Source organism: Harpegnathos saltator, unplaced genomic scaffold (genome assembly GCF_003227715.2).
Source record: "Harpegnathos saltator strain DR-91 unplaced genomic scaffold, Hsal_v8.6 scaffold45, whole genome shotgun sequence".
NCBI classification, from domain to species: domain Eukaryota; kingdom Metazoa; phylum Arthropoda; class Insecta; order Hymenoptera; family Formicidae; genus Harpegnathos; species Harpegnathos saltator.
The window spans coordinates 2,080,314-2,089,675 of NW_020230261.1; the positions used below are offsets into that span (position 1 = coordinate 2,080,314).

The window sequence follows — 9,362 nt, forward strand, 5'->3', positions numbered from 1 at the left end:
ATGGTCAGCGGCGTGGACGGCGGGCACAAGACCTTCCAGGTCTTCGTCGGGGAGGGGGGAGTTGTGACGTGGCAGCCGGAAAGGCGCCCGTCACAGGCCGACCTTTCGGCCCTTAGGCGAGACTCTCGGGGGGGGGGGTGTCGCCTTGCGCTCTCCCCCGTAATAATTAGCGTTAGTAGTCGGAGCGCGCAGGTGGAACGGTCCCGCGTCCCCGAGCTCTGTACCCCTGGACCTCCTGCGCCGCACATCAGGAGAGGAGGGATCGGTGGAGGAAGGAAGAGGATGACACCCCCTCGGCAAGACCGCCACCCCAGGTGAATGCACTTCTTTAATAATGCTAGTATCGGTTTCGTATCGTCGTGAAAGGTTCTCGCTGTCGCTTCCGTTGTCCACAGGCCTGCAAGGATATCGTGCCGAACGGTCGGCGTTCCCGTGCTTGGCGCGTGAACGCCGGCTAAACAAAGCCAGCCTGAACAATGAGATCGGGCGAGTGTGAGCAAGAGAGAGAGAGAGTGAGCAAGAGAGTGAGACCGAGCACCCGTCCCGCGGATCGAAAAACAAAGATCCGCGGAAGGATTCCCGTATCGGGAGATTTTACCGAGGAACGGGGAGAGGCGGGTAGCACGAGACAACACCGACGGACAAGGAAGTCTGTCCGGGGAGAAGGAAAAAAAAGAAGAGTCTCCTGTTGTCGCTCTCGAATATCGCAGATCTGCTTCGATATAGTACCGGAAACTATCGGCTACCGAAAAAGTGAAGATACAGTTGAGGGGTTTAGTGGGTGGAGTTGTTGGCGTCAGCAAGCGGAGGAGACGTCGGTGGCCGCGTGTGCCAGAGCGAGCGAGAGAGGAAAATCGGAGAGGAGGACCACGTCGCCGGGAGGTTCCCGATTGTGTAAGACCTTCCACCTGCATTATCGTTTCGGTGTCGTGAGAATAGAAAGTCTCGTTAAAGTTACCGGCGTAGCGGGCAATCTCGAATTCGCGAGAGCCCAAGCGGAGTGTATCGTACCGAGGGGGTCGGACCGTTCCGATTCCCGAAAGAATAAAGCTAACGATAGTCAAAGCGCGCCTCGTTATTTTTGTGTTTTCCCGGTCGTTCCCGACTTCCGACGAACCCTTCCCGTCTACCGACTTAAATACCGCAGGGCTACCGGTCCCGTCGACTTCGCGTGTCTCGACCCTTTGGTGAGGTGTCGCGTAGCATTGGTGAACGGTGCAGCCCGCTGCACCTGGCGCCCAACCAATTTTGGTGAGAGCTAGGTTGGCCGAGGCGCGCGGACCGACGGCAGTTTGCCGACGGCGAGCGATAATCGCGTCGCAGACCTTCAGAGGTCAAATTTGGCGTCTGTATTCAATGTCATATCCGAACGTAAAATTTTCCGCTCTTTTCATTTCTGGGATCAAAAGTATGGGGTCCTATTTAAAAAATTGACCTGACCTTGAAACGACCTTCAAGGTCATTGTCAAGGTCAAATCCAAGGTTACCGTCAGATAGCCAGGAAAAAATCATAAAAACGCAGTACTTCGCATTTTTTCTAGGACGCATATTTTTCGAGTTATTTTGCTCTTCCGGGACTTTTATAACACCCTGTATATGAGAATACTGTTGATATGCGTCACGGTATGTTATGACGCACGTCATTTGATTGCCGATCAGCTGATGCTGAGCAGACGATGTGATGAGATGTGCCACCGGAAAATCAATACCGGTGCTTAATGACGCGTCGTCCAGGGAGATTGCTCTTCAATTTTAAGGTATACTTGACACAATTTATAACGCAAGTAGTGCGTGCAGATAATACGCGAATTAGGTGAAGATAATTTACAAGTATAAATTAATGACATTTATATATTAATGGTGTATGTATGTGACGTATACATAATTTTTACAAGTAAAATTTCTATAAAACATACCTTTTTAAACAAAAAGGTAAAAAAAGGCGCCAAGTACAAGCGCAACACATATTGTGCTATTTTTAGAAATTTTAAACTCAAATTATTTTTTTAAGGTATATATGTGTACTGCGACGCGATTTCCTTTCGCCGTCGGCCCACACGCCCCGGCCGCTCGTACTCGCACCAAAGTTGTTGGGCGCCAGGTGCAGCGGGCTGCACCGATCACCAACACGAAAACGAAATAAGTAACGATCGGCCGCGACGCGAGGGTTCGACGGACCCGGTAGTTCTACAGGATTTTGAGTCGGTAGACGGAGGGGGGGGTGGTTCGGTCGGAAATTCGGGAAGTTATCGGGAAAATACAAGTAGCACTGTGCGCTCGGATTATCTCACTTTTATTATCACGGGAATCGGTACCGTCTGACCCCTCGATACGGTACACTTCGCTGCGTTCTCTCGCGAGTTCGAGACTTGCTCTGCGCTCACAAATAGTCCGAGACACGGTCCGACGCACGGGACACCGAAAGAGAAAAACAGGTGGACGGTCTTACACAGTCGGGGACCTCCCGGCGGCGTAGTCCTTCGACCTCCTTCTTCCGCTCCCTCTGGCGCCCCACAGCCACCGACGGTAATCTTTAAGCGAGTGGAACACAAAACTTTCGATCTAGCTAACGGTAGACGAAACTCTTTTTCACAGCGACATGCGATAAGCGATAAGGTGCTATCCGTAATAGTCAGCAGCAGACTGGCGGTATAAGAGAGTGCGAAAACGGTAATCCGCTCTTTCATTTCCTCAAAAATAGCTTTCCTCCTTTCTTCCTTGTCTCTCCTTTGTTTTGTCTAGAGGCTCTTCTCTCCCCATTCCTCGTTTTCTCTCCCAATACGGGAATCCTTCCGCGGATCTTTGTTTTCGATCCGCGGGACGGATGCTCGGTCTCACTCTCGCGTTCTTTCTCTCTCTCTCTCTCTCTCTCTCGCGCGCTCCCGCTGTCTTTGCATGTACCTAGGCCGCCTTTGTCTCGCACGCGGTCACGCTTCGAGCACGGGAGCGATGATATTTTCATTTGATATTCCTACGGGCCTGTGGACAACGAAAACGGCAGCGAGAATCTTTTGAGGCGAAACGGGAGTCGATAATAAGAAAGATAAGGGGGAGCATTCACCTGAGGTGGGTGTCCTGGCGAAGGGTGACGTCCTCTTCTTTCTTCTGGCTCCTCCGGTCTTGATGGTCGGCGCACAGGAGGTCCAGGGGCACAAAGCTCGGGGACGCGGGATCGTCACACCTGCGCGCTCTTATCACTAATAGTAATAACTAATTGCCATTTCGGGGGAGGGTCCTTCGTAATTCGCACAACCATTAGGACCTCCTCCTCCCCCCATGCCTCGCGGCTGTCACGTCACAGTACATAACATAAGTTTTTACAAGTAAAATTTATAACTATAATAAAACTCTACAACACTATTCTACTGTACAAAAGAAGTGATATATTAGAACAGTAGCGCCAACTGAGAAACCTAACGTATATATATATTTGTATATATATATGATCAGTGTATACTTAACATTTTTAAAAATCTCAAATTCAAATTATTTCCTCTTTTAAGATATATGTTATGTACATAACATAAGTTTTTACAAATGAAACTTATCAAATTATTTTTCTTTCAAGTTATATATGTACATAAGCTTTTAAAAGTAAAAATTATATAGTATTATAAAAATTTAATACGTTTATTAATAGTGTCCAATATTTAAAAAAATATCTTGTTAAAGATTATTGTTATTCAAGAAAAACCTAGTTACAAAAGATGTCCATGACATAAATTTTTACAAGTTAAATTTATCATTATTTATTAGAACACTAAGTTATATGGTTATTTTACTTGTTATTATGACAAATTAATTATTATAACAATGCAATATAAAATATTTAATACAAATCATCTCGGCGCGGCTGCACCAAAAACTATATCGAAGGTATATGTACATAAAAGTCAAATTAGATATCATTGACATTTCGTCAATGATATCTTATATTTAAATTATAATAAGAATAACATCTTTGAATAAAAAATATCAAAATATGTAGAATATATACACATTAGATATCTATATTCTATAGTGAAGGTTTATAATTTAATATAATACTATATAAACTTAAACAAAACATTACACCATATATGTATAGAGAAAATTTATAAGTACATTTTATTATAATAAAAATGCTGTCATGTATGTATTAAATAAGTTTTAGTTCGATATAGTTTTTGGTGCAGCCGCGCCAAGATTATTTGTATCAAATACCTTTTATTGCATTGTTATAATAACTAATTCGTTATAATAACAAGTAAAATAACCATATAACCATATAACTCAGTGTTCTAATAAATAATAACAAATTTTACTTGCAAAAATTTATGCCATGGACATTTTTTGTGACTAGGTTTTTCTTGAATAACAATAACCTTTAACAAGATATTTTTTTTTAATATTGGACACTATTAATAAACGTGTTAAATTTTTATAACACTATATAAGTTTTACTTTTAAAAGCTTATGCCACACAGCACATAATCATTCGTATATACTGTTTTCATACTGAATATACTATAGATATACATAATATACTGAGAATATCTCTACAATATTTTTTATAGTATATTATTTCCCGTATATTCTTAGAATATACGTAATTCATCAATAATATTCGGTCGATTTATCGTATATTCCGAGAATATACGAAATTCATTAATAATATTTAGTCTATTTATCGAATATTCTCAGAATATACTAAAATTATCAGCAATTAATCTCTATTTTATTGAAACGTCTCAATGAATCTAGTGTTACGCCAAAGGGGATTCAGAATATTAAACAGATTTTTGGGACCGGGAGGGTGCCCGGAGCTTGCTCCGCCCCCTCCGCGGGTCGACTGCGCATTGCAGTGTCGTGAAGTCTGGCCCAGCAAGCTATTAAAAGAACAATTCTAGCTTTACGGTCTCAAAAAACAGTTTATCCTGGCGCTTTTTTCTAAAAACCGTTACGTCATATACTTAAAGGCCTACCTTTGGGTACTTCAAAATTCCGAGTACTCCGTTATCCAGGGTTTGCGCGCGTTGCCTCTTTTGTTGACCGCATGTCCGTTAAAATTTGATCTTGGTTGAGGGAAGGCGATTGCCCCATGCGATTCCGTGCCTACGAATTAATTGTGGTAATTATTGTGATAGAAAGTGAGAAGAAGTGCCTCGAGGATATTATACTTACCTGTGATACTTACCTGTTGCGCTGGTATCCTGGAGGCAAGGAGTGGCGATATTCCTAGTTGATGTCCACAGGCGGCAGCGGAAAAGGCAGGAGAAATTAATAAAATAAATTGTGTTTGTATAGAAACTCGACCGGCGTGCAGTGGAGCTGTTAGAGAAATTCAGAGAGAATAGTCGCGAAAATTCTAGGTCTAGTGATGGGCGGCGTGTTGCTTGCGCACATTGCTCCGCTAATAGCCCGTCACTGGCAATAAAAAGTTGATTATTATTTGTCGCACACTGTTGGCGAGGCCTGGTAGCGGGCACACATCCATTTTATAAAACATCTTTTATTGATAAAATTTCCCGCCACAGGCGATACAAAGAATTAAGAGAAGCGGCCGCGCGCCGAGCATAAGTCCCGTGGCAGGTGCAGCGCTTATTACTCGACAATTAAGCACACGATCACCGCGCACCTGTCACGGGCACACACTACACACTCCACTGCACATCACACGTAGGTCCCGCGGCGGTACAACTATCACTTGTCACTTTTTTCGACGTTGCAAACCGCACGCCGCGGGCCGCCGGTCGGGCCTGCCGAGCGCCGTCGGAGCGCCGCTCCTTACGCGCGGAATTGACACGCGGGCGAAAAATTTTGCGTCTTTTAATTCCGAGAGTGCATGTCGCGTGGCTGACCGTACCGGGATTCAGCGTGTGCGTCCGTCGTCGCTGCCACCGTCGGCCCGCGCTCGCCCGTCGCGCGTTTCGTCGCGTCCGCCGCTCGGCCTTGGGGTCGCGGATCGGGACGGGACTTGGCGTCCCGGGTGACGCGTGCCCTCCCCTACGCGGAACACCGGTCATCGATAGCGGCATTGCACCACCTGCTGCATCGGGGCCGTTGCGAAGCGGACGGGAGGTGCTCGTCGACGGGCGTCGGCCGTCCCGCTCCGTGACTTTCGAACGCTCGTTTCTCGCCTGGCCGTTCGCGGAACATCACCGCAGGCGGACACTCGGTCAGGCGAAACCTCCCCCGCGAGGTTCATCGGTCGCGGTCACTCCGCGGTCGTTGGGCCGATCGGTGGAGGTGGAGCATACGAGAGCCATCTCGGTGCCCGCGACCGACGGGGCGAGAAACTTGTCGAAGCAATTTCTCGCTCTCCGGGTCGCGAACAGAAGCGGCACTCGGGTGGCGAGTGAAGCGACCTTTCCTCAAAGCGGTGCAACGGTCGTTTGGCGCGGATTGCACCCACACTCCGCGCACTCGTCGATTCTGCGGTGAGAAACCGTCGCAGACGACACTCGGTACGCGCGTAATCGCGACCTTGCGAGCAAGAATTTTGTTTTGCCGGGCGGCGGTTAAGAGTTTAAATTTTATAAGCTAATTTTTCGCAAATTTTATCGGTATGTCGGTGTCGCCTGTCCAGGTGGTGATCCCGTTCCTGCTCCCGGACAGGGTAACCTGTCCGAGGTGCTTTGGGAAGCACATACCTGAACAAAGGGCGCGGGGATAATACGTCGACGGGCTACATCTGGCAAAACACCAGAAGAAGTGTCACCCCGACGACTTCGTCACGTACAGGTGTTCCGCCTGCAGGTTCTTGGGTACCGGTGCGTATCCCTTAAAGAAAGCTAAATTGCACTACAAGACCCTGCACGGAGCGGAGTCGCCGGAGGTGGCACCGCGGGATGCGGTCCGTCGGCGTTCCCCGCGCCTGACACCGACGCCGTCACCGACATCGTCTCGCGGGCGGGCGCGTCGTCGGCGGCGTCGACGTCGCGGGACGGGAGAGTGGAGGCGCGCGGGGCGGTGACGCGCGGGGAGTCGTCGCTCGCCTCGGACGGCGTGCGACGCGCAACGCGGAGCGCGGCAACGCGCGGACACCCGTCCACGGGTAAGACGGGAGGCGCGGCTGCGAGGAAGCAGCGCGCGACGCCGCCACCGTCGGCACACACACGCACTACCAGCACACGCACCACCAGAACACGAGCAGCACCCAGGAGGCTGTCGGCTGCGGCTACACCATCGCCGCGCGTATCTACACCTCTACGCGCGCAGCCGGCGGCCGTGGTGCTGCTCTCGTCGTCGTCGTCAGAGGAGACACCACCACTACCACTATCGCACACACCAACCACCTACGCGGAGGCCGTCGCGGCGACACCGTGGGCAAGGATAACGGCGACGCGGACATCATCTTCGTCGGCGGAAGCCCGCGGTGCACGTGCGACGGCCATTTTGGATCGACCGGAGCGGCCGGCCATGGAGCAACAGAACACTAGATGCGAGATCCCTAGCACGGCTGTGGTCACGCCGCCATTGGCCGCCGCGTCTGGGAAAGAGGGCGCCACCTCCCGGGTCGGCAAGCTGCGCGAATTCTGGGAGTCCTCGCCGGAGCAACGTCCGCCGGTGGCCGAAATCGGTCACACGGCGGCGAATTGGAGGACTCCCAGGCGCAGCTCCGCGGAGGCGACCCGGCGAGCTTGCAACGCCGAGACGACCGTCGCACCGGCGAAAAAGTCACTATCCTCGTCGGGTGGCGGTTCGTTCTCGAGCGCAAGGTCCCTCGGGGGGCGGGGGGCATAAACTATGTAAATAATGTGCATGGATGATGAAGCATATTGCCCAAGCTTACTAACTTGGGCAATTATTCTATTGTCGAAATGTGCATATCTGCAATATGCGTTTTTTGTTGCCCATTGTCGGGGGGGCGAATTGTCCCCCGACAATAAATTATATAAAATTGGCGCCAGGCCTATGCTTGATATAAGATTGTAATTACCCCGGGGGGCAAGCTCGCCAGGGAACATTTATTGGTAAAATAAAGTTGCAGCTAAACTGTTCGAAGTGCCTTCCTCCAACTTGTAAGCAGAGTTCAGCTCTTCGTGTTATCTCTTGCATCGCACGGTGCGCCATATCCGGCGTGATGGTAGCGAAGGCCGCAATAATTGCTGCACGTACCTCCTCCTCTGTACCATCGCACCGTTGCTCGACTAAGGATTTGACGTATCCCCATACAAAATAATCGAGAACGTTCAAATCCGGCGACCGTGCCGGCCAAATGATTGGGCCACCGCAACCCATCCACATGTCCGGAAAACGCATATTTAATATTTCTCGCACTGCACGCGAAGAGTGCACGGGAGCCTCGTTGTGCTGGAATATCATAGTTTCGCGTGCGCGGAGAGGAACGTCCTCGAGGAGAAGAGGTAGCTCGTTCTCAAGGAATTCCGCGTACCTCTGCCCATCAAGACGTGGCAGTAAAAAAATGATGATGCCGATCTGAAAATAATTACCACATTTAAATAATTATACGCGTAATAAAACATGTTCTGCATGTTGCAAATTACAAGAATACGTACCACTCTATCCGCAATTACTCCTGCCCACATGTTCACCGACCACTGGTATTGAAAAGCGCATTGCCGAACGGCGCGAGGATTCTCGGATTGCCACAGCAATGTGTTGCGAGAATTAAACACGCCGTTCGGTGTGAAAGTCGCCTCATCCGTCTACAGAAAACGGTCGGGAAATGATTAATTTCGCCGATACTGTGCGAGGAGACCTGCACGTGTTTCACGTAGATATATTAACATTTTTTAATTTAGTCCTTTATAAAAATAATAAACATATCTGCACAAAAGTGCGCTCGCAGTGCTTCATCACGTGGAAGTAATTGTTGCACGCGTCGATAACGGTAGGGCCGCAAATTATTTTGAAGCAAGATGCGATGCACCAAAGATTTGGATAAATGTAGACGTCTCGATAATTCGCGCACACTACATCCGGGATCGTTCTCGATCTCGCGCAATACTCTCTCCTCGTCGCGGATCGAATGCAGGATGGGTGCACAAGCGCGAAGTTTATGGACCGGCAGGAGACTCCCCATATTCTTTGCTCGTCTTACGCAAAATCTAATACTATTTCGCAAAGGATGCCGCGCGCGATTAGGATATCGCTGTGAGTAGTATGTGGGCAGGTATAGCCCGTCAAAACATTCCTCCTCCACTCGACCCGCCGGCGCCACTAAACCACGCCCACCGGCGCCGGCGGGTCGAGTGGAGGGGGGATTTTTTGACGGGCCATACCTGCCCACAGGCAAAAACTAATCGACTTTTGAAATAAGCAAATTATGACCGTCATTATTAGAGAGTTTGACAATTTTGACTCTTGATCAGCTACTTAATTTGCATATTGCATTTGCGGAAAAACTCTGTGGAGCT

The 9,362-nt window shown here is 49.0% G+C and overlaps 1 non-coding gene across 1 annotated transcript; it reads left to right on the forward strand.

Moving 5' to 3' along the window:
* Positions 1-4,708: 4,708 nt before the first annotated feature.
* On the forward strand, positions 4,709-4,869 carry LOC112589269 (U2 spliceosomal RNA). Its single transcript, XR_003113411.1, has one exon. It is a non-coding gene; the product is annotated as a U2 spliceosomal RNA (small nuclear RNA).
* Positions 4,870-9,362: the final 4,493 nt, after the last annotated feature.